This window comes from Bufo gargarizans, chromosome 8 (assembly GCF_014858855.1).
Source record: "Bufo gargarizans isolate SCDJY-AF-19 chromosome 8, ASM1485885v1, whole genome shotgun sequence".
Classification (NCBI taxonomy): Eukaryota; Metazoa; Chordata; class Amphibia; order Anura; family Bufonidae; genus Bufo; species Bufo gargarizans.
The window spans coordinates 158,137,261-158,164,144 of record NC_058087.1 but is presented as its reverse complement, the minus strand read 5'-3'; the positions used below and the strand labels follow the sequence as shown (position 1 = coordinate 158,164,144).

The following is a 26,884-nucleotide window of genomic DNA, read 5'->3' as shown; positions in this document are numbered from 1 at the left end:
TCTTGCTCCGCATCCCATGACGCACTCAAAAACGCTGCTTGATTACTAGGAACTGAGGACTGGGGTATATTTTGGTAAATAAACTTGTCTACCATAAATGTAGGATTAAAGGGGTATTCCCCCATCACTAACTATGCCATCAGTGTCAGAAAGGTGTTGGTCCCATCTCTGGGACCTGCACCTAGCTCAAGAATAGGCCCCCCGAAGTGAAGGAAAGTACATCACGCAATTGCAGCCACCCTCCATTCACTGCTTCGGGGATTCCGGAAATAGCTGAGTGCTGGCTCGGCTATTTCCAGCCGTGCCATGCGTGCGCAGTGTGCTCTCCGTTCACCACTATGGGACTTCTGAAAATGGCCGACCATGGTCACTATTTTCAATACTCCAGTGAATGAAGAGCAGCCACGTGGTGTTCTCTCCTTTACTTCTGCGGGTGCGTTCTAGAGATAGGAGCAGGGCCTGCACCTATCTGATTCTGATAGCATAGCCTACTGATATCCCATCAATGTCTGAGATGTGCCAACCCCTTCAAGCAACTTATTGAATCATAAAATGTGAGGGTATAAAATGTGCATTACAATGAATAATGTATTAATATACATATGTATATATTATGACGTCAACAGGTCCCTGATTTACAGAAGCACATCACAAAAAGTACAATAGGCCTTCTATGCCTTATTTATCCAAAAATATAAAAATGGGGGGAAAAGATCCATGTATGACCTTATCTTAAAGCATCTTTAGATATAGGATAGTCACCAGCAGTGGCGTACCGCCCATAGAGGCAGACCACGCCACTGCTATGGGGCCCGCGGCACTGGGGGGCCCGTAGTGCAGAGAAGGCCCCGCCCACACTATTTGGCCCCGCCCACTCATGAATTGCAGCCGGCTATGCGGCTGCTTTTCTCCAGCCCCAATTCATCTTCCGCAATCGCCGCCAAGTCCCCCCCCCCGTTTGACCTGATCCTGACCTGACCCTGACAGTCTGCTGACGCGGAATCGGGATCAAGCCAGCCTGTAGTGCTCGAGCCGCTGGCCAATCAGCAGAAGGTAACTCTGTTGAGGCAGCTGCTGATTGGCCAGTGGCGCAAGGGGGCGGGAGAATCGGCTCGAACTTCGCCGTCGCCAGAGTGCCTGAGCTGAGGAGAAGATTCTGAAGCACCGGGCCCGGCTGTGTCCCTGGCTGGCTGGCCTGAAGTAAGTCACTCAGACTCAGAACAAGTACCGTTCGTTCGTCCTGCCGTGTCACTGCCGGCTGCACTCCCTGCAGCAGTGCCTGGCCCGGCCGACTCTGACTATATTATATATTATGCTGCCTGAGGCCCGTATTAGTTTACAAATCTCTGGGGGGCAGGGTGATATCTGTTACTTCTTTACAATGTGCCCCCGTTGCCTGTCACTGCAGGGAGCTCGGCCCATATGCTGCATGTAGTTGCAGCATATGGGCCGAGCTCCCTGCAGTGACAGGCAACGGGGGCACATTGTAAAGAAGTAACAGATACCTGCAGACCAAGAAATCCTTATATGATGTCCCGCCTTTCCTCTTACTCTTTCCTGTATGAGCCCCCCCCCCCTGAATCCTTTATGAGCCCCCCTAATGCCCCCATTACCCCAAAATGTCCAGGTTCGGGGAAGAGTAGGAGGAAAGCAGACTGTCCTCTATGAGCCCCTCAACCCCTAATGCCCCACAAAATGCCAGGGGGGAGAGGAGTAGAAGGAAAGCACTGTCCTGAGCATTTTGGGGGGCATTAAGGGTTTGGGGGGCTCATAGAGGACAGTCTGCTTTCCTCCTACTCTGTCCTGTATGAGCCTCCCCCCTGAATTCTCTATGAGCCCCCCTTATGCCCCCATTACCCCAAAATGCCCAGGGGGAAGAGAAGTAGAAGGATAGCACACTGTCCTGAGCATTTTGGGGGGCATTAAGGGTTTGGGGGGCTCATAGTGGACAGTGTGCTCTCCTACTCCTTCCCCCCGGGCATTTTGGGGGGCATTAGGGATTCTTTAATGGGGGTGTGGCATGGGAGGAGCCAGGACAGGAGGTGGGACGGGCCAGGGGTGGATAGTGGGTGGGGTTAGGGGGCCCAATTCAGATGCTTGCTATGGGGCCCAGTGATTTCTATGTACGCCCCTGGTCACCAGTACTGCAAGAAGAGTTTTTGGCTTTGGCCACCTACGCAGCAAGGTGAGCACATTAGTCATCATCCTGTCCTTATCTTATGTAAGAGACGGGCAAGGTTGAGGTGAACCAGTGCAGGGCCAGCCCTCCTGCTAGACAATCGTATGCAGCGGACAGCGCTCCCAGTAGTCAGAATGTGTGGGTGCTTGCCTCAAGCGGATTTGGGCCAACTCACCCCACTACAGATAGTCCAAAAGGAACAGGGATAGAGGCTGCACTCCAATTAGCTGAAAATAAACGCTACTCTTTAATCCCTAGATGCCACATTTTGGCCCTTTTTAACAAGCTTGAACCTGTGCTTGAAAAAGGCCTCGGAATTAAAGAGTAGGATTTATTTGCAAGAAATTGGAGTGCTGCCCCTTTCTCCTACCCTATGATGTGAGCCGGCAGCAGGAGAGAAGCCTGGTTGTAACTTCTGCTGGAGGGCTCACTATGTTCTTTATTTCAGACTAGTACCCTGAACACATCACGTCAACTGGTTTCAGGGCAAATAAAAGGAACCTGGTAAATACACAAACCTGCATCTCTTGCATTGGTTAATGTGCAGCAGTAAAATGAGCACACCCATGTAGTAAAAGTATTTAATATGTAATCTTTTAAGTTTCCTCTGTTTATTGAGCCATGCAAAGTGTCCTAGTCGGTTATAGGATAAGTATATTTTCATGTATAAGTAATAATAATAAGTAATTGCAATCATTTAGAAATGGTTGAAGAATTCATGTTTGACTATACACCAAATAAATATGCAGCTTCATTAAAGGGGTTTTTCGGGATTTTGATACTGATGACCTATCTTAAGCTGCCAGAAGGCCGCAGTGCTCACAGGAGTGCCAGTGTCTTCTCAAAACAGCTGAACGGCAGGGGTCCCTGACTATTTATTAAAAGTCGCACAGCCGTTGATGAATTAGACTAGGCGCACCTTTATTAGCATTTTTTAAGACTAAAAACAGACGCAAACACTTTAGTAAATGTGCCCCAATTGGTCACACTTATTAAGGGACTTGCAACTATTTTAGGTGTAAAATAGTCCACAAGTCCCCCTTTTTAACTGGTCGTGTGACAATATTTAGCCTGGAATAGCCTAGGCATAAATGTTAGCCAAAAAAAGACGCCAGCCAAGACCAGGCCATTTTCATATTTTTTATTTTTTTTACTTCTAGCCTTCCCAGTGCCATAACTATTTTTTCATTCACATAGCAACATGAGGGCTTGTTTATTGCGGGACAACTTGTACTTGCTAATGGCACCATTTAGGCCTCTTTCAGACGGGCGTTGCGGGAAAATGTGTGGGTGCGATGCGGGAACACCCGTGATTTTTCCGCGCGAGTGCTTGGGATCGGTGTTCTGTAGATTGTATTATTTTCCCTTATAACATGGTTATAAGGGAAAATAGTAGCATTCTGAATACAGAATGCATAGTACAATAGTGCTGGAGGGGTTAAAAAAATAAAATAAAAATTTAACTCACCTTAGTCCACTTGTTCGCGTAGCCGGCATCTCCTTCTGTCTTCATCTTAGCTTTGTGTAGCAACAGGACCTGTGGTGACATCACTCCGGTCATCACATGATCCATCATGTGATGACCGGAGTGACGTCACCAAAGGTCCTTGTTGCTACACACAGCTAAAATCAAGACAGAAGGAGATGCCGGGCTGCGCAAGCAAGTGGCTTAAGGTGAGTTAAATTATTTTTATTTATTTTTTAACCCCTCCAGCGCTATTGTACTATGCATTCTGTATTCAAAATGCTATTATTTTCCCTTATAACCATGTTATAAGGGGAAATAATAATGATCGGGTCTCCATCCCGATCGTCTCCTAGCAATTGTGCGTGAAAATCACACCGCATCCGCACTTGTCTGCGGATGCTTGCGATTTTCACGCAACCCCATTCACTTCTATGGGCCCTGCATTGCATAAAAAACGCACAAAGAGGAGCATGCTGCGATTTTCACGCAATGCACAAGTGATGCGTGAAAATCACCGCTCATGTGAACAGCCCCATAGAAATGAATGGGTCAGGATTCAGTGCGGGTGCAATGCGTTCACTTCACGCATTGCACCCGCGCGGAATACTCGCCCGTGTGAAAGGGGCCTTACTGTTACATACAATGTAGTGAAAAGCTGGACAAAAAAAATTGTAATGGGTTAAATTTTGAAAAAAATGCAATTCTGCCACAGTTTTATGGGTTTTGTTTCTACAGCGTTTCTTATGTGGTAAAACTGACCTGTTCCTTTGAGTCTCCAGGTCAGAACAATTACAATGATACCATTTATATAGTTTTTCTTGTGTTTTAATGCTGAAAAAAATAAAAACTTAGAAAAAAAAGTTTTCCTTTGCATTGCTATATTCTGAGCCCCATAATTTTTACATTTTTATGTCAACGCAAATGTATGAGTGTACCGGTGGTAACTTTCCCTTGATGCTCCCCTACTCACCACCGCAGTCTCGGGCTCTCTGTTCGGGTGAGCACTGTTCCAGTCAGATTGCATGGCATGTAGTGGCGATGGTCAGCCACCGGCATTCCCCTGTTCACCACTGCGGTCCTGGGCTCTATCCAAGCGAAAACTGTCCTACTCAGCTGCCTCCGCCGTGGCATGTCTCTCAACCTGCTTCCCGTAGGGCGCATTTTAAAGGGACAGTGCATGTCATGCACTAATAAATCTTTTGATGCATGTGTCTTTACAGAGGAAGAGGTTCTAAGTCAACTGTCTAAAATTAATACAAATAAGTCACAGGGGCCTGATGGGATGCACCCAAAGCTATTAAAAGAGCTCAGCGGTGAACTAGCAAAACCATTAACAGATTTATTTAACCAATCACTGGCAACAGGAGTCGTCCCAGAAGATTGGAAATTAGCAAATGTTGTGCCCATTCACAAGAAAGGTAGTAGGGAGGAATTGGGCAACTATAGGCCAGTAAGCCTGACATCAATAGTTGGGAAATTAATGGAAACCATACTTAAGGAGAGGATTGTGGAACATCTAAAATCCCATGGATTGAAAGATGAAAAACAGCATGGGTTTACTTCAGGGAGATCATGTCAAACTAATCCTATTGATTTTTTTGATTGGGTGACTAAAATAATAGATGGAGGAGGTGCAGTAGAGATCGCTTATCTAGACTTTTATTAGTAAGGCTTTTGATACTGTCCCACATAGAAGGCTGATCAATAAATTGCAGTCTTTGTGCGTGGACTCCCAGATTGTTGAATAGATTAGGCAGTGGCTGAGGGACAGACAACAGAGGGTTGTAGTCAATAATGTATATTCAGACCAAGGTCTTGTTACCAGTGGGGTACCTCAGGGATCTGTTCTGGGTCCCATATTGTTTAATATTTTTATCAGCGAAATTGCAGAAGGCCTCGATGGTAAGGTGTGTCTTTTTGCTGATGACACAAAGATTTGTAACAGGGTTGATGTTCCTGGAGGGATACACTAAATGGAAAAGGACTTAGAAAAACTAGAGGAATGGTCAAAAATCTGGCAACTAAAATGTAATGTTGATAAGTGCAAGATAATGCACCTGGGATGTAAAAACCCAAGAGCAGAATATAAAATCAGTGATACAGTCCTAACCTCAGTATCTGAGGAAAGGGATTTAGGGGTCATTATTTCAGAAGACTTAAAGGTAGGCAAACAATGTCACAGAGCAGCAGGAAATGCTAGCAGAATGCTTTGGTGTATAGGAAGAGGCATTACCAGTAGAAAGAGGGAGGTGCTCATGCCGCTCTACAGAGCACTAGTGAGACCTCATTTGGAGTATTGTGCTCAGTACTGGAGACCATATCTCCAGAAGGATATTGATACTTTGGAGAGAGTTCAGAGAAGAGCTACTAAACTAGTACATGGATTGCAGGATAAAACTTACCAGGAAAGATTAAAGGACCTTAACATGTATAGCTTGGAAGAAAGACGAGACAGAGGGGATATGATAGAAACTTTTAAATACATAAAGGGAATCAACAAGGTAAAAGAGGAGAGAATATTTAAAAGAAGAAAAACTGCTACAAGAGGACATAGTTTTAAATTAGAGGGGCAAAGGTTTAAAAGTAATATCAGAAGTATTACTTTACTGAGAGAGTAGTGGATGCATGGAATAGCCTTCCTGCAGAAGTGGTAGCTGCAAATACAGTGAAGGAGTTTAAGCATGCATGGGATAGGCATAAGGCCATCCTTCATATAAGATAGGGCCAGGGGCTATCCATAGTATTTAGTATATTGAGCAGACTAGATGGGCCAAATGGTTCTTATCTGCCGACACATTCTATGTTTCTATGTCATTTCCTGTAGTTTAAAGGGCCAGCACATGTGATCTGTTCTGACCAATCCCAGTCTTCCTGCACCTATATTAAGTGGTACAGCCCTCTTTCCAGTTGCCTGAGTGTTATAGGTCCATGTGCCCTACTAAGGTCTGCATTCATACATTCCAGTGTTCCTGAACTCTTGACTTGTGGCTGCCTTCTGGATTCCACTACCGGTCTGATACTTGCCTGTTTTGACTCTCCTGTTGCTGATCCGGATTGCCTGGCCTGTATGTATGCCGCCTCCCTTACCTTTTGCTTATACAACTTTTCCTCTGCCCAACCCTTCTGTCCTGCATTGTTGCTCCTGGTTATGATTTGCCCTGTTGATTACATGCATACCTCTGGTGCCTTGCACTGGTACCCCCTAGTCGGTATGGGCCAGCTGCTTCGTATATCAACCCCCTGCAAGAGTTAGTGACCTAATGCTCTCCTCGGGAAAGTCTTTCCCCACCATCTGGGGTACTGTTAAGAACAAAGGGTAGGTCACGTTGCTCAGTGGGTCAACACCGGCTTATTGTGACAATGAGGGCTTATTTTTTGTGTGACAATTTGTAGTTTTTACTAATATATTTTGGAGTGTGAATGACATTTTCATCAGTTTTTATTACATTTTTTGGGGGAATGAAGTGACAAAAGAATGGAGAATAGTCATTGTGATGTTTTTTTCCATTATACCATTTGCCTTATGGGATTATAATAGTACGTGCGATTTCGTAAGAGGCTATGCTTATGATGTGTTTTTAATTGTTTATTTTTATTGAAATTTTGGTGAAAGGGGGTGATTTGAATTTTTATATATTTAAAAACTTTTTTTTTCCCTTTTAAATTTTTTAAAAATTCCCCTAGGGCACTTGAACATGACCATCAGATCGCTTCTCTCTTAGACTAATGCATTACCACTGGAGTCTACGAGACTTCAGTGGTATAAGGCAGGGTCTCCATAGGATCATTGCTGTGGCATCCTTGGTTTCTTCAGGGAGACTGAGGCTGCTGCAGAGAATGAACAGCTTCCCAAGCGCTACATTTGACAACTGCATCTGCAGGGTTAAATGTCTGCGATCTGTATTATTGCCAGTTGAAGACATTAGCTCCAGGTGTCTGCTGTTTAAGACAGCAGGCAACCGGCTGCTATGGGGGGCACTGCACTTGCAAGCAAGTGCCATATTTAAATTCCCGACTTCTGCCATAAATTTATGGTGGGTGGTCAGGAAGGGGTTAAAGAGATTTTCCCATCTTAACATTAGTGGCTCATTGCTAGTGGCTCAATACACCAAAAATGTCAGATAGATGCAGGACCCAGAGCTGGGACATGCATCTATCTCCAGAACAGGGCACCCAAAGTGAAGGCAAGGCAGCCATGCATGTGGACAAGAATAGGACATGTTCTATTTTTTTCCGGAGCCGCGGATCTGAAGATTGGGGGCGCGCTCCAGAAATGCGGATGCGGACAGCACACTGTGTGCTGTCCGCATCCATTCCTGCCCCACAGAGAATGAATGGGTCCGCACCCGTTCCGCAATTTGCGGAACGGATGCGGACCCGTTCTACGGACGTGTGAATGGACCCATATTGTTATTATTATTATAGCTGCAACCAGAGACTCCTGTTCTCAAAACATATCCTCCTTCTTGTCATGTGAGTGATTGCTATTAAATGCCTGGGTTTGGACCAGCGGTTTTATAGGGGAAGTGGTGTTTAAGTTGTAATTTTTATGATCATGATCATTTTAGAGAATTGTTGTGTAGTTAGTAAATGTTGTAAAGTCCATATCAGCAATCACGTTCCTGAGTCACGGGAAGAAAAGTGTGTGTGGGGGTGGGGGGTATGTTCGCATTTGTGCAACTAAAGTCATGGATTATCTCCAGGACAAATCAATAACAATGTGCTGCCCAAGGATTACTGGTACAGATAGCCTAAAGATTATTAACCTCTCTTAACGGACCCCGACTGAAGGAGAGATTTCTCTTTTACAGAAAGGCTTGTCTTTTGTACCCTCCCATAAGTTTAAAACCTTCGAATGGGTTAAAGACATTAATCTATTCATCCGGAAGTTAAAATGGAAGAAATTCTTCCATAACCATGATCAACGGCAGTGAGCCAAAATAGCGATCTCTCTGGAGGATATGTCAGATGTACAAATATCGTCAGACTTCTGGACAGAGGGACAAAAGAATTTAGGAGAGGGTCTGTTTACCAACCTTAGGCTACCATCTACTCAAACCCCCCCCCCCCCCCACATAGGCGTGCGCTGTCTGTTGCATTAGGGTGTGCACCCTAAAGCACAAACACACACACCGCGCGTGTGTATGTATAGATGTGTATAGCCTATATGCCATTAGCCCCCATTATCAGCCCTTATGCCTCATTAGCCCTCATTAGGCCTCTCTTAGCCCCCATTATGCCCCCAGCAGCCTCATATTTTATAAAATAAAAAAACACTTACCTCTCTGCTCCTGGGCTCCGCCGCTCATTACCGCCCTGACTCACACAGCGCGACATCACAAAGCACCTCACGTTGTGAGCAGCCCTGCACAGCCAACGGCCGAGGACCAGGAAGTGGTAAGTACATAGCGTTCACCACTTCCTGGTTATCTGGTACTAATGAGCGCTTCCAAAATGGAAGTACTCTGTATTTGTCGGCCAGCAGGCTTGATTAGGGTGTGCCCAGGCACACCCGACACACCCCATGCGCAAGCCTATGCCCCCAGTCAGTGACAACTCACCTCTAGTCATGTTTCTGGAGGTGGTCACACAAGAGTTACATCATCTCGAGGGACAGATCCCATGCCACCCGAATATTGATAAACAGAAGTTAAAGGGACTTCTTTCACTGGAAAGGGATAAACCATCTGATAAAGGAGGGAACATAGTGATCCTTGACAGACAACAATACATAGCCATGTGCGAGAATATTTTATTGGATGGCCAATGCTACGAGATCTTACGTGAAAATCCTCTCGATCAGTATTGTAAATTTCTGGGGGCCATAGTTAAAGAAGCATATACCACTCATCTTGTCAATAAAGGTGAGATGGATTTTCGCATCATGGCCTGCTTTTACAGTCTGCCTAAAATACACACAGGGTGTAATTGCGTTTATCCATCTTAAAGGGAACCTGTCACCAGGATTTTGTGTATAGAGCTGAGGACATGGGTTGCTAGATGGCCGCTAGCACATCCGCAATATCCAGTCCCCATAGCTCTGTGTGCTTTTATTGTGTAAAAAAAAACTATTTGATACATATGCAAATTAACCTGAGATGAGTCCTGTATATGAGATGAGTCAGGGACAGGACTCATCTCAGGTTAATTTGCATATGCATCAAATAGTTTTTTTACACAATAAAAGCACACAGAGCTATGGGGACTGGGTACTGCAGATGTGCTAGCGGCCATCTAGCAACCCATGTCCTCAGCTCTATGCACAAAATCCCGGTGACAGGTTCCCTTTAAGTTTCAAAACTGATAGCACTATAACAGATCACTTTATCAAACTCTGTCCAGCTTGCCTTATATACAGTACAGACCAAAAGTTTGGACACACCTTCTCATTCAAAGAGTTTTCTTTATTTTCATGACTATGAAAATAGTAGATTCACACTGTAGGCATCAAAACTATGAATTAACACATGTGGAATTATATACATAACAAAAAAGTGTGAAACAACTGAAAATTTGTCATATTCTAGGTTCTTCAAAGTAGCCACCTTTTGCTTTGATTACTGCTTTGCACACTCTTGGCATTCTCTTGATGAGCTTCAAGAGGTAGTCACCTGAAATGGTCCCAGAGTTCCCAGAGATGCTTAGCACTTGTTGGCCCTTTTGCCTTCACTCTGCGGTCCAGCTCACCCCAAACCATCTCGATTGGGTTCAGGTCCGGTGACTGTGGAGGCCAGGTCATCTGGCGCAGCACCCCATCACTCTCCTTCATGGTCAAATAGCCCTTACACAGCCTGGAGGTGTGTTTGGGGTCATTGTCCTGTTGAAAAATAAATGATGGTCCAACTAAACGCAAACCGGATGGAATAGCATGCCGCTGCAAGATGCTGTGGTAGCCATGCTGGTTCAGTATGCCTTCAATTTTGAATAAATCCCCAACAGTGTCACCAGCAAAGCACCCCCACACCATCACACCTCCTCCTCCATGCTTCATGGTGGGAACCAGGCATGTAGAGTCCATCCGTTCACCTTTTCTGCGTTGCACAAAGACATGGTGGTTGGAACCAAAGATCTCAAATTTGGACTCATCAGACCAAAGCACAGATTTCCACTGGTCTAATGTCCATTCCTTGTGTTCTTTAGCCCAAACAAGTCTCTTCTGCTTGTTGCCTGCCCTTAGCAGTGGTTTCCTAGCAGATATTCTACCATGAGGGCCTGATTCACACAGTCTCCTCTAAACAGTTGTTCTAGAGATGTGTCTGCTGCTAGAACTCTGTGTGGCATTGACCTGGTCTCTAATCTGAGCTGCTGTTAACCTGCGATTTCTGAGGCTGGTGACTCGGATGAACTTATCCTCCGCAGCAGAGGTGACGGCTTTCCTGGGGCGGTCCGCATGTGAGCCAGTTTCTTTGTAGCGCTTGATGGTTTTTGTGACTGCACTTGGGGACACTTTCAACGTTTTCCCAATTTTTCGGACTGACTGACCTTCATTTCTTAAAGTAATGATGGCCACTCGTTTTTCTTTACTTAGGTGCTTTTTTCTTGCCATAATACAAATTCTAACAGTCTATTCAGTAGGACTATCAGCTGTGTATCCACCCTGACTTCTCCACAACGCAACTGATGGTCCCAACCCTATTTATAAGGCAAGAAATCCCACTTATTAAACCTGACAGGGCACACCTGTGAAGTGAAAGCCATTTCAGGTGACTATCTCTTGAAGCTCAACAAGAGAATGCCAAGAGTGTGCAAAGCAGTAATCAAAGCAAAAGGTGGCTACTTTGAAGAACCTAGAATATGACATATTTTCAGTTGTTTCACACTTTGTTGTTATGTATATAATTCCACATGTGTTAATTCATAGTTTTGATGCCTTCAGTGTGAATCTACTATTTTCATAGTCATGAAAATAAAGAAAACTTTTTGAATGAGAAGGTGTCTCCAAACTTTTGGTCTGTACTGTACTTACTGCTGACATCAGCCTGAGTGTGTCCGAACAGATCTGGACATGTCCATTGGATTATCTCCAGTATAATGCATTAATATTATAACTGAATAGGCTTTGCATGTATAACTTAACCCCTTTAATCCTTAACCCTTAAAGACCTACATTTACGGCGGAAGTCTGGTCCCCAAACATGGCCATAAGGTTGATCGCATAAATTTTTTTACCGCTTCCTATTACAAGGTATGCAACCGTAAATGGTGCCATTAGAAAGTACAACTTGTCCTGCAAACAATAAGCGCTTATAAGGCTATGTGAATGGAAAAATAAAAAAGTTAGGACTATGGGAAGGCAGGGAGTGAAAAACGAAAACGAAAAAATGGAAAATCCCAGGGTCCTCAAGGGGTTAAAATCTAGACATGTCAGGCAAATTCCAAGTTCATATTTGGAATCAGCGCGCCGATTTTAGTAAAAATCACATGTTTTTCTCTCAGTAGCAAAATCATTGTTGTGCGGTGTAATTATCTGTAATAAAGTTTGTTATTATTTTCTTCTTTTAAGGCTCCATTCACACGTCCGTGGTGTGTTGCAGACCCACAACACACCCGCTCGGCACCTCTATAGAAATGCCTATTCTTGTCCGCAGCTGCGGACAAGAATAGGACATGTTCTTTCTTTTGCGGAGCTGTGGACCCGAAGATCAGGGCCGCACTCCGCAAATGCGGATGCGGACAGCACACTGTGTGCTGTCCGCATCCATTCCGGCCCCTTTGAAAATGAATGGGTCCGCACCCGTTCCGCAAAATTGTGGAACGGATGCGGACCCATTTGCGGACGTGTGAATGGAGCCTAACCTGTAGAGGACCCACGCCGTACATGTACGCCGCTACTGGACGTGACTTAGTCGTATCTAGAGACCTGCGATGCGCCCATACATCATTTTTTGAGCACATATGGGGTGTTGGCGTATTCGGGAGGAAATGTGACATAGCTCCCAATTACCATTCCAGCTAAATCCTCCCTCCTAATGCCATATGGTGCTCCTTCCACTCTGAAGCCTGCCGTGCGCCCATACATCATTTTTTTAGCACACAGGGGGGTGTTTCTGTAAACTACAGATTCAGGGTAATAGATTTTGAGCTTTGTTTGTCTGTTAACCCTTGATGTGTTGCAGAAAAAAATTGATTAAAATTTAAAGTCTGCTAAATAAAGTGAAATTTTGAAATTTCATTCCCATTTTCATTTAATTCTCGTGGGGCACCTAAAGGGTTTGTAAAGTTTGTAAAAAGTTTTGAATAGCTTGAGGGGTGTAGTTTCTAAAATGGGTCAATTTATGGGTGGTTTCTATTATGTAAGCCCTAGAAAATGACTTCAAAACTGAACTGGTCCTGAAAAGATTGGGGTTTGGAAATGTTCTTAAAAATTTTAAGATTTGGTTCTTAGGCTACTTTTCACACTTTGCAAACGATGGTATCCGTTCAGAACGGATCCGTCTGCATTATATTTCAGAAAAAAAGTCTAAGTCTAATTGTTAGACGGATCCGTCCAGACTTTACATTGAAAGTCAATGGGGGACGGATCAGTTTGAAATTGCACCATCTTGTGTCAATGTCAAACGGATCCGTCTCCATTCACTTGCATTGTAATTCAGGACGGATCCTTTTGGCTCCGCATGGCCAGGCGGACACGAAAACGCTGCAAGCAGCGTTTCGGTGTCCGTCTGCTGAGCGGAACGGAGGCCAAACGGAGCCATACTGATGCGTTCGGGGCCGCTTGTGAGAGCCTTCAAACGGAACTCACAAGCGGAACCCCAAACGCAAGTGTGAAAGTAGCCTAAACTTCTAAGCCTTCTAACGTCCCCAAAAAATAAAATGTAATATACAAAATGATCCAAACATGAAGTAGACATATGGGGAATTTAAAGTAATAACTATTTTTGGAGGTATTACTATCTATTATAAAAGTGGAGAAATAGAAATTTGGAAATTTGCTAATTTTTCCATTTTTTGGGGTAAATTTTTTATTTTTTTATAAATAAAAATGACATTTTTTTTACTCAAATGTACCACTGTCATGAAGTACAATATGTAATGAGAAAACAGTCTCAGAATGGCCTGGATAATTAAAAGCATTTTAAAGTTATCACCACATAAAGTGACATGTCAGATTTGCTATAAATTGCCTGGTCCTTAAGGTGAAAAATGGCAGGGTCCTGAAGGGGTTAAACCGTCTTAGTAGGCAGTGAGCACCCTTTAATTCAGAGAGACAGAAAAAACACTAGTACTATTCTTCCTGTGAGAAGCTTAACTAAGGTCATGGGCAGAAAGAGAGGTGGAAACTTAAATAATGGCTTTTGTTCATATAGAGGTTTATATATGGAAGAGCAGATACGCCGCACCGGCATATACACGCATATACGTTATCCACCTGCTTCTCGTTCAAACCAAAAGAGGTTTGCAGGATTTCAATAGAAATGACATAAGGCTTACGTAATGAACAGCTCTGGAGATTTTAAAGAGTAGAAATAAAAAAAAGTGTCCGAGTTAAAGGGTCACTGAGTTTTCAGCAAACTTTTAATATGTCATAGAGACATCAAACGTTTTGATCAGTGGAGGTTTGAGGGCTGAGACCCCCAATAATGGTTAGAACGAGGAGAGAGAGGCGCTTCTACATCACGCGCTCTCTCCTCTCCACAGGAGATGAAGCAAGATGAACTCAACACAAAGTCTACGGGCCCGGCCCTGCAGCAAGGGGAGGGAGCTGCATATGTGGGCACTTCTCTCTCCTCATTCTAGCAATCGGCGGGAGTCTCAGCACTCAGACCCCCACTAATCCATACTTTTGATATGTCTCTATGACAAAAACTCACTGCTGACCCTATAAATACAAACTCAGCAACCCCTGTACATGTGCAAAAGAAAAAAGAAGCAATATTCATCACTTTTGAGTTTTGATTTAACTCAAGCAGCTGACGCAGAAATGTCCACTTTTTTAGGATTCTCTACCTTTAGGCTGGGATCACATGGTGACATTGCATCAATGTTGTTGCAGTGCAACACACGACATACTGCAACTGCGTGCCTCCCAAGTGTCCCTCTTTTGGAGGGACAGTGCCTCTTTTTCACCCAAGTCCCTCTTTGATCATTAAATGTCCCCCTTTTTGACCTGGGGAATTAATGCATAAATGTCTATTTATAAATTTACTGAATAGCTTCTTACTAAGCTATCTGTATGGTTTCTACCTGTATATTAGACCAGAACTTCATTATTGTGTGCAATTTCTAACTTAAAATATCTATAATCTGTATAATTCATGTGCTAATATTTAAATGGATATTGAAGCGCAAGAAAAAAAAAAAATTGTCCCAGAGGCTCCACATGCTGTAAAATATGAAGGAGCTTATACTCACCTTTCCGGTCCCCGGCTGCTGCAGTTGTGACTGGGGTTAGTAATTATGCTTTGGGCGTAGTTAGAGGCATGGCCTAGTATGAAAAAAACCCACAATGTATGCCGGTGTTCTGCCACTTTTCTATACCCGGACAAAATTCTGTACCCAAAAGTTCTGTAGCTGCATCGGAAGTCGCGTGGACGTGTTGGAATCAGCTGGAGGAGGGGGTGTGCGCGCTGCGCAAGCGCATTTGGCTAAAGTATGTTAATCTGGCAGAACGCCCCTGCATTTTCCCAGCCCTCCATTTCTTTACTATCCATCTCTTTCTTTACCATCCATTTCTTTCTTTAGTATCAATGGCGGCATAGAGCTAGCTTTAGCAAATGCCGAGCGCAGCGAGGCTGAGCCCGCGAGGGTACAAATTAATGTAGATTACAGGCTCGCAGCGGTCTGCCAGATTACTATACTTTACCCGAATGCGCTTGCGCAGCTCGCACACCCCCTCCTCCAGCTGATTCCAACACGTCCACAGTGACTTCCGGTGCAGCTACATCACTTCCGGGTATAGACTTTTGTCCGGGTATAGAAAAGTGGCAGAACACCGGCATATATTGTCCCTCTTTGCGATTTTTAAACGTTGGGAGGTATGCTGGATTTCTGGTTGCAGGGTGCAAGTTGCATGAGAGTTTGCTATCATAGACCACAATACTAGTTGCGTGCAATTGCAATTAAAACTGTGCGCCGCCCTCCCAGGGCCCCTATCGCTTCCCAGGTGTAGTAGGAAGTGTCGAGTGATGTAATAGTGTAGCCTAAATGTCTCTTATTGTGTGTCACGGTGCTCCTACCTGGAGACTGCTGGACCCCTGGGCTTTGGCTTCGAAGCAATAAAAAGGGGAATATAATTGAGGGATAAAAGAAAGATTGAGTCCAGACTTTGTATGTAGTTGAACAGCAGTTTTACTTGAGTAAAAGTTCATCCAAAACAATCTTTAAGCTTTATCTTGGTCCCAGCAGGTGTTAGCATAAACTGTCAGGCTTCTTCAATAACTCTGCTTGCTCCCTTTTTCTGCTGTACTGACAGGTTTGACCAAATACTTTGCTTTCTTTCTTTAAGCTGCACTAAATTCTGCTTAAAGGGAACCTGTCACCAGGATTTTGGATACAGAGCTGAGGACATGGGTTGCTAGATGGCCGCTAGCACATCCGCAATACCCAGTCCCCATAGCTCTGTGTGCTTTTATTGTGTAAAAAAAACGATTTGATACATATGCAAATTAACCTGAGATGAGTCCTGTCCCTGACTCATCTCACGTACAGGACTAAAGTTAATTTGCATATGTATCAAATCGTTTTTTTTTACACAATAAAAGCACACAGAGCTATTGGGACTGGGTATTGCGGATGTGCTAGCGGCCATCTAGCAACCCATGTCCTCAGTTCTATACACAAAATCCCGGTGACAGGTTCCCTTTAAATCTGGTTTCCGTACTTTAGGACCATCCTGGTATCTTTGAATGGGATACCGTCGACTGTTATTCCCCTCCTGACACTCAAACAACTTATTTTCAGCCGAAGAACTCTTCCTCTTGCTGATTTCTCTTATGGTTGCCAAATAACTATTCCTCTGACCCCTATGGCTTCCAGACATCTTTATTCATGGCCAGCAGAGCTAAGGGTGCTCTGCCTGGCGTTGGCACGCCTGAGTGTGTCCCTGCTCACACTCCTCTCCTGTCTAGAACTAGACTAACTCTAACTGGAAACTTCTGCCCTACCTTTCCGGCAGGAAGCAGAACTGGCCCACTTGTGCCCAAAGGGGGAAGAGTGGAATGGTGAGTTCCATTCTCTCTAACTATATCTCTGCCATTTGCACTGCCACCTGCTGGTGAACCAGGCACTTTACATGTAATAAAACAGTTGCATATCATAGATATTATCATTGCACCATGTAGATGACCTGGACAAAAATACATAAGATGGCATTTAGGTTAGACCATTAGACCAAGACAGTAGCATGGTGTAGGAGTGGTAACACCACTCCGGGGTGTTACACAATTACCTGCAACTTTTCTGCAATATGGTTGTGGGGGTTTTTAAGAGCCAAATTACCATTCTTAAATAGTCGCATGACAGCAGGTTGCAAAAAAGTCAAACAAATGCTATTTGTTGCTTAACTCTTTCTAACATTTGCTGTCATGCGGCACATCTCGCTGTGTACCCCAGTATTAATTTAAGAGCTGCCATCCAGCTCCTGAGACCACGATATTGCCCTGATGTGGTATGATATGATATGGTAAGCCCAGCAATCACATCCCTTTCCTGCTGTGTCAATAGAGTAGCAGGAAGTGAGGCGCAGTGGGTACCCCGCACAGTCACACCTGCAGTGGCGGGGAACCAGTAAGGTGGCTATAAATGTAGCTTAGATGACACTTAGAGGTCCAAATCATACTAAATAGTGAAAAGATATAAAAGATGAGGTAATATCCAGGAAGGAACCAGAGAGAGTTTCTGGAGCAGTATAGTAAGTCTATTAATGCAATTTTATTTCTACATTTAGGTAAAAAAAAGACAAAATAGAAACATTTAGGCTACCTGCACACTTTTCGGATTTCACATGGTCTTTCCATGCGGATTTTCATGCAGGAAAAATGCAGCATAAGGCCTCTTGCACACGACGTATGGTTTTGCGGTCCGTTTTAAATGGATACGTTTTTCAGTTTTTTATTTTAGTAGGGTTTCTGTTCCGCTTCAGTTCCGTTTTGCCGTTCCGTTTTTTTCCGGATCACAAACGGAAACATAAGCATACAATAATGTTTAAACAATAAGTACATTAATAAGTACATAAAAAAATTGGGCTGGGCATAACATTTTTAATAGATGGTTCAGCAAAAATGGAACGAATATGGAAGACATACGGTTGCATTCCGTTTTTCTTGCGGAACAATTGACTTGAATGGAACCACGGAACGTGATTTGCGGGCAATAATAGGACATGTTCTATCTTTGAACAGAACTGAAATACGTAAACGGAATGCATACTGGAGTACCTTCCGTTGTTTTTGCGGACCTATTGAAGTGAATTGTTCTACATATGGCCCGCAAATGGAATCCACAAAAATGGAATGGAAACGGAAAAGATAAACGTTCGTGTGCAAGAGGCCTAATACAGCACTAGCAGAACGAATAAGATTTAACACTTTGCGTAGGTCTTCTGTGCTGTAATTGACCTGCCGTGTGGATTTTTAAATCTGCAGCATGTCGACTCTTTCTGTGGATTTTCAGTGTGGATTTTATCCTTTGCAATGCAAAGGGTGAGATCGGGGAAAATCCACATAAAAATTTACAACAAAATCTGCAAGTGAACACATGTTAAATACGGTGTGGATTTGGTGCGAAACACAGAGAGATGTCCGCAGGTAGCTTAAAAGAGCATAGAGAGACTTGGGTCAAAAAGATGGACTGTCCTTCCAAAAGAGGGACCCTTGGGAGGCATGAATAAATGTACAAAATAAAATGGACCTAAAACCTTGTGTCAAATACATGCAGCCTCAACAACAACCCAATGTACAACATAAAAACAAATATAGAATACATATATAAAGTACTCAGCTGACATAAAGGATTAAAGGGGAACATATAAAGCAACATTTGCAGTGACCAGCTGGGGAAGCACAGGGCAGGCACAATGGGAGTGGTGGTTGTTGCTCTGAAAATCCTACTTCTGGTGCTCCCTGGGGCTGTGCAGTGAATGGAGGGCACACCCTTTTTTTTCCCTTGAGGCATTCCCTTGTATTGGGGCTCCTGCTTGGCGATAGTTGGGGTGCCTGTGGTGTTCGGTGGGTGTTTGGCTGGGTGCTAGGCATGAGTGCAGGTGTAGGGCTGACAGAAGTATGGAGGCAATGATTAGGCCCTTTCTTGTAATGAATAAAGTCTCTTTAATCAGTTGATGATGAGAGTAGTAGTACAGGTGTTAGCAAAGTTGTAGTTCAGAGGTATTTCCCAGAGAAGTAGTATCCCCAGTGTGGAGCCAACAACAATGGTAGTTGTAGTACTCCTAGTCTCTCTCTTCATCTTTACAATCTTTTCAATGCTATACTGGGCTTGGTAATCCTCCTTCTGCAGTTCCTGAACTGAGGGATGCAGATTAAGATTTAGGTGGCCAACCTGGATCCCAGTGTAGTAGGGACCTGAACTAGATTTACCTCCCATAGCAGTGAAGTTGTATGCCATGAACAGTCTGTACCTTAATAATATTATCTTTCACGCCCTTGCAGGTTCTCAAGAGGTCTGTTCTCCTTCTCTCTGGAGTACTTTGATATAGAAGTTGTTCTTTAACAGTTGAAGTCTCAGGAACAGCATTTCTCTGGAACTTGAGGCCTTGCATGTAGAGCTTTCTCACACACCTCTTTTCTCCTCTGCAAACACTCTCTGACTAATTGTTAGTGGACCTGGGTTCATCACCCTAGCAACCCAATAGGTAAACAAGGATTTAACCTTTCAGTTGCCTGTACACTTACCATTGGGCTTACATAACATGGGGGGAACAAACATTTTAACCATAAATAACAACATTTCACTAAGAAACTGTAATTTAACTGACTGTCTGCAGTGCCCCACTGGAGTACTGCACAAAGACAATGAAACAGATTTGTCCTGTGTGAGAGAAGATGATCTATCATGGTAAAGCAGCTTATCTCTCTTGAAAACAAAAAGGTCAGGTATATTGAAATCCAACAGTCCTGACCTTTCCTTCCCTAGGGGTAAATTGGCAGGTTCAGCTGACATTCATCTTTACATACGGCCACCTTTATACCTACACACAGGTGCAGTTTTACAGAGTACCTGCCTTTTGTTGACTTTGTTGACTCAAGTGTGCAGAATACTTAGTCAAACCAAAACTCTCAATGCCATTTCCTCTTTTGTTAATTTGTTATTTTCCACTAGGTCATTTAGAACATCACACCCAGCAATAAAGGTCACCAAGAATATAAATGTTTTCATTGTCAACCTATACACACAATATAAAGAACTACTATATAATATGAGATTATGTAATATGAAGTCCTCCAGCACTAAAGGTACCTATACACATTAGGTAAAGGTCAGCCAATGAGCTAAATGTCAACCTACCAATTTCATTTATCCAGTGTTTATGTGGGTCATAAGACTCTCCCTGGAACCATACATGAGGGTGAAAAGGGATCTGGCATGTTGGACTTCAACATGCTTAATCCTTTGTTGCACGAGAGATAAGCTACTACTAGAGGAGTTTGACAGCTATCTTAAAGTGTATGGGACAAAAAAGATCTACTCTACATCATACCTCCCTTGTGTAGGTAGCCAGACACCAGCAATCCATCACTGGTCATGGTCCCTTAGACCCTCAACACATCACAGAAATTGCAGCACTAGATGTCTAATTACACAAAACATCTGCAGAACATCAGTAGTAGTTTCCCACATATTATGCATTAAGATATATATCAGAAGTATAATTATATATATATGTTTGTTTTTTGTTTTTTACACATTTATAAGGCTACTTTCACACTAGCGTTCTGCTGTCCGCTCGTGAGCTCCGTTTGAAGGAGCTCACGAGCGGAGCAGAACGCTTCCGTCCAGCCCTGATGCAGTCTGAATGGATGCGGATCCGCTCAGACTGCATCAGTCTGGCGGCGTTCAGCCTCCGCTCCGCTCGCCTCCGCACGGCCAGGCGGACAGCTGTCCGCCTGACCGTGCGGAGGCGTGCGGATCCGTCCAGACTTACAATGTAAGTCAATGGGAACGGATCCGCTTGAAGATGACACCATATGGCTCAATCTTCAAGCGGATCCGTCCCCCATTGACTTTACATTGAAAGTCTGAACGGATCCGCTCAGGCTACTTTCGTACTTAGAAATTTTTCTAAGTTATTAATGCAGACGGATCCGTACTGAACGGAGCCTCCGTCTGCATTAATATGATCGGATCCGTTCAGAACGGATCCGATCAAACGCAAGTGTGAAAGTAGCCTAATACTAATAAACTTTAGAGAAGCTCAACCAGCAAACTGCTAGAGCTCAGCCTACCAGTTACCAGCTGGCTGTTATCATATAAAAAACAATATAATAAATGGCTGGCTCACAGTATTTTTGCATACAAATGCTATTTATTAATATAACAATTATACTAACACATTTAATAAAAAATAAAAGTCATGTATAATGTGATCATTAATCCGTTCCAGCAACAGTAAACATATAAAAAATGCGGAGCTCACGCATATGATTTAAAACTAAACTTGGAGTACTCCAATAGTGAACTATGACTTCTCACGGTAATGTATCCCCACAGTGGTGCAGATGTATCTGTATCTAATCTCCAGTAGTTTGCTGGTTGAGCTTCTCTAAAGTTTATTAGTATTATAAATGTGTAAAAAAAAAATATATATATATATATATATATATACATACACACACACACAGAATATATATATATATATATATTTATACTTCTGATATATATGAATGCATAATATGTGTGAAACTACTACTGATGTTTTTAGCCATAATATATTATATATTCTAAATATATAATATATGTGAATATATTATGGCTAAAAACTTGTATATAAGTATATGTTTAAATTTAATTTAGCCTCTATTTCTGAAAAGTTTCTGCCGGGATTTGATCCCACAACCTTCTACATTAGAGTAAGAACCTCGTCCACTACGCTATACAGCTACATGTTAACCTACAGTCAAACATGAAATGATACTTCTGCTGTATAGGAATACTTACTATATGACAAACTACTATGAGGTTTTTCTGACATAGTTTATCATTCAGCTTTATAGCTGTGTGGGTAAAAGTCCTTGCCTCTAATATAGAAGCTTGTGAGTTCAAATCCAAGGAGAAACTTTTCAAAAAAAGAGGCTAAATTAGATTTAAATACACTGGGTGTCCCCAAGCACTGGCTCCATATATTGACATAGCTATATATCGATTCAGAGCAAGGACGCCTAAGCCGTGGACTCGCACTGGGGATTCCCTCACTGTACAGCGATCTTCTGCATAGACCTCAGTGGGACCCAGCACTCTCCCCTCTTCAGAGCAGGGAGTGCCTGGTTTAATGCTAGGTGACTTCCATTGTGCTAGGGTTGTCAAATATTTTATATAAAAAATAAAATGTCAATAAAATATGGAAATCAGTCAGGAAATCCACTAGGCGGATATAAAACGCCTTTTCTTTTATCTTGAGACTCTAAATTTAATTTATGCAATTAATGAAAACAAAGGGGCAATTAATTATGCAAAATATAAGTAATAATTTATTTATAAATGAGTAAAAATCCAATATAAAACAGACATAAGATCAATGGATAGATAAATTGACGCAGTACCAACAAACCACCACTAGATGGTGGTGTAACCCACTATCACTTTCTCACCAGCACAGAATTATTTAAAGTTACATATGATAAGATATAAATGCTATATCCTTATCAAACAGACCAATAATTAACACATCAAGAAAAGCTCAGGATTTTCTGTTTACCAACAGGTTATAACATGACAAAATACAGATTAATACAAGAACAATAAATGTTGTCCCTTGACTCTGTCTCAGCCTATGACAATCAAAAATATAAATGATATTAATATGATATTATATCCTACTCGGCAATCAGACTATGGAAATATAATTTTCCAGAGTTTTTCCTCTACTCAGACAATGTCTAATCTCCCATTAGCAATATGCATCTTTGCTAAGAGGACAATTAGCATTTAGGGAGGTGTTTAACACAGCCCTACTTATCCTCCCTGATATCTTACATTACCTCCTCCTGGATTATGATCTCCCAATCAACTGACGAGGGTGTAACGTATTTTAATACTACTATGATGTAGTCTTAGCCCTTGATATGCTGGAGAAAACAAGTTATAAAATAATATAATATCATCCATCTACCTCTAGATGGCACTGTTGTACCACATAACAATTTCAACATTAATTCTAAATACCTAATAATACATTCACATTACCTTTTTAACCTCCCCAATATGCATCAGTATTAAGGGTTTCTTCCTGACACTTTTAATTACCCATAATCTAGACATGTTGGAGTCACCATCTTCTACTGTTTCTTCAGGGACAATGGACAATGGGCCCTTTTACTTGACATCCTGGTTCATTAACTTGCCCACATGGCTGGCTAATACATTCAGCTCTCCTCATGAAATCCATTTAGTAGGAAGACAACTTCAATACTTTCTAAACCTTAAAAAGTTTATATCCAGTCAGTGAAATATACATGGCATAAAATATATATTCTAAACGATATACAGTACAGACCAAAAGTTTAGACACACCTTCTCATTCAAAGAGTTTTCTTTATTTTCATGACTATGAAAATTGTAGATTCACACTGAAGGCATCAAAACTATGAATTAACACATGTGGAATTATATACATAACAAAAAAGTGTGAAACAACTGAAAATATGTCATATTCCAGGTTCTTCAAAGTAGCCACCTTTTGCTTTGATTACTGCTTTACACACTCTTGGCATTCTCTTGTTGAGCTTCAAGAGGTAGTCACCTGAAATGGTTTTCACTTCACAGGTGTGCCCTGTCAGGTTTAATAAGTGGGATTTCTGCCTTATAAATGGGGTTGGGACCATCAGTTGCGTTGTGGAGAAGTCAGGTGGATACACAGCTGATAGTCCTACTGAATAGACTGTTAGAAGTTGCAAAAAGGAGTGGCCATCATTACTTTAAGAAATAAAGGTCAGTCAGTCCGAAAAATTCGGAAAACTTAGAATGTGTCCCCAAGTGCAGTCACAAAAACCATCAAGCGCTACAAAGAAACTGGCTCACATGCGGACCGCCCCAGGAAAGGAAGACCAAGAGTCACCTCTGCTGCGGAGGATAAGTTCATCAGAGTTCTAGCAGCAGACACATCTCTAGACAAACTGTTAAGAGGAGACTGTGTGAATCAGGCCTTCATGGTAGAATATCTGCTAGGAAACCACTGCTAAGGACAGGCAACAAGCAGAAGAGACTTGTTTGGGCTAAAGAACACAAGGAATGGACATTAGACCAGTGGAAATCTGTGCTTTGGTCTGATGAGTCCAAATTTAAGATCTTTGGTTCCAACCACCGTGTCTTTGTGCGACACAGAAAAGGTGAACGGATGGACTCTACATGCCTGGTTCCCACCGTGAAGCATGGAGGAGGAGGTGTGATGGTGTGGGGGTGCTTTGCTGGTGACACTGTTGGGGATTTATTCAAAATTGAAGGCATACTGAACCAGCATGGCTACCACAGCATCTTGCAGCGGCATGCTATTCCATCCGGTTTGCGTTTAGTTGGACCATCATTTATTTTTCAACAGGACAATGACCCCAAACACACCTCCTGGCTGTATAAGGGCTATTTGACCATGAAGGAGAGTGATGGGGTGCTGCGCCAGATGACCTGGCCTCCACAGTCACCGGACCTGAACCCAATCGAGATGGTTTGGGGTGAGCTGGACCGCAGAGTGAAGGCAAAAGGGCCAACAAGTGCTAAGCATCTCTGGGAACTCCTTCAAGACTGTTGGAAGACCATTTCAGGTGACTACCTCTTGAAGCTCATCAAGAGAATGCCAAGAGTGTGCAAAGCAGTAATCAAAGCAAAACGTGGCTACTTTGAAGAACCTAGAATATGACATATTTTCAGTTGTTTCACACTTTTTTGTTATGTATATAATTCCACATGTGTTAATTCATAGTTTTGATGCCTTCAGTGTGAATCTACAATTTTCATAGTCATAAAAATAAAGAAAACTCTTTGAATGAGAAGGTGTGTCCAAACTTTTGGTCTGTACTGTATATATCAACACAACGTTACACATAGATGACGCATTATATAAACCATTGGTTAAGATATGTTGCAAATCTAAATACACCACACAGGAATATATAGAATATAATTATGAAGACATGAATGGGACATTCACACACCCAACGCTTTCCATAAAGTATGACCTCCTAAATTACTTTGTAATGAAGTAAAATAATACATTGCTATTCAAATGGTTATCTCTCACAGACACATGTCTGTAGGACTCATATTACCAACAGATACACTACATCTGCTCACAATAATTTTTAAGAAAATACACTCTATGTCCATTACAAACATGTTACCCAAATTGAAATCAGCATGAACTCATCTTTGCCTATTTCAATTCTATAGAGAAATATTAGACTCTGGTTCAGTCTGACTTTACTCTTAAAGGCAATGAGCATTAACATTCAAACTATAATATCTTCAGATAAGACTGTACACTTATGAAAATGCAATGCAGGGTGCACCCGAGCATCGCAAAGTGTTGTACTAATGTCTGTAATGTAGAAGGTTGTGAGTTCAAGTCCCAGCAGAAACTTTACAGTTCGAGCCCACGAGACATTCGGTTGAACACTGCGATGTGCCAAGCATCGCGATGCTTAAGCCGAACTGGTGTTCGGCCGAGCATGCTCGCTTAAGGCCTCATGCACACGACCGTTGTGTGCATCCGTGGCCGTTGTGCCGTTTTCAGTTTTTTTTCGCGGACCCATTGACTTTCAATGGGTCCGTGGAAAAATCGGAAAATGCACCGTTTTGCAGCCGAGACCGTGATCCGTGTATCCTGTCCGTCAAAAAAATATGACCTGTCCTATTTTTTTGACGGACAACGGTTCACGGACCCATTCAAGTCAAGGGGTCCGTGAAAGAACACGGATGCACACAAGATTGGCATCCGTGTCCGTGGCCGTAGGTTACTTTCATACAGACGGATCTGAAGATCCGTCTGCATAAAAGCTTTTTCATAGCTGAGTTTTCACTTAGTGAAAACTCAGATCCGACAGTATATTCTAACACAGAGGCGTTCCCATGGTGATGGGGACGCTTCTAGTTAGAATATACAACGAACTGTGTACAAGACTGCCCCCTGCTGCCTGGCAGCACCCGATCTCTTACAGGGGGCTGTGATCCGTACAATTAACCCCTCAGGTGCTGCACCTGAAGGGGTTAATTGTGCTATCATAGCCCCCAGTAAGAGATCCGGGGCTGCCAGGCAGCAGGGGGCAGACCCCCCTCCCTCCCCAGTTTAAATTTGATTGGTGGCCAGTGCGCCCCCCCTCCCTCCCTCTATTGTAATGATAACATTGGTGGCACAGTGTGCGGCCCCCCCTCCCTCCCTCTATTGCATTAACATTGGTAGCAGTGTGCGCCCCCCCCTCCTCCCTCTATTCTTTTAATACATTGGTGGCAGTGTGCGGCCTCCCCTCCCCCCCCCCCCCCCCCAGATCATTGGTGGCAGCGGAGTTCCGATCGGAGTCCCAGTTTAATCGCTGGGGCTCCGATCGGTAACCATGGCAACGAGGACGCTACTGCAGTCCTGGTTGCCATGGTTACTTAGCCTTAGCAATAGTAGAAGATTCATACTTACCTGCTGGCTGCTGCGATGTCTGCGTCCGGCCGGGAGCTCCTCCTACTGGTAAGTGACAGCAATGCGCCGCACAGACCTGTCACTTACCAGTAGGAGGAGCTCCCGGCCGGACACAGACATCGCAGCAGCCAGCAGCCAGGTAAGTATGATGCTTCTACTCCGCTGCCACCAATGATGGGGGGGGGGGGGGGAGGCCTCACACTGCTACCAATGCTATTATTACAATAGAGGGAGGGGGGGGGGGGTGCACACTGCCACCAATGTTATTATTACAATAGAGGGAGGGGGGGGCAGGGGGGGGGCACACACTGGCCACCAACGAGTTAACTACAGGGGAGGGAGGGGGGGCCCACTGGCCACCAATGAGTTAAAAACAGGGGGGGGTCTGCCCCCTGCTGCCTGGCAGCACCTGCCAGGCAGCAGGGGGCAGTCATGTACACAGTTTTTTTGT

The 26,884-nt window shown here is 43.3% G+C and overlaps 1 protein-coding gene across 2 annotated transcripts in view; it reads left to right on the top strand.

The window, feature by feature from the left end:
- LOC122945765 (lipopolysaccharide-induced tumor necrosis factor-alpha factor homolog) overlaps positions 1-26,884 on the top strand; it is a 54,954-nt gene that overhangs the window by 4,911 nt on the left and 23,159 nt on the right. Inside the window, exon 1 of one of the 2 annotated variants that reach the window (XM_044304943.1) lies at positions 6,612-6,712. The exons of the other annotated variant lie outside the window; for it this stretch is intronic. The gene's annotated coding sequence lies outside the window, so the exon portion shown is untranslated. Of the gene's footprint in view, positions 1-6,611; positions 6,713-26,884 lie in introns of those variants that run through there. 2 annotated transcript variants of the gene reach the window in all.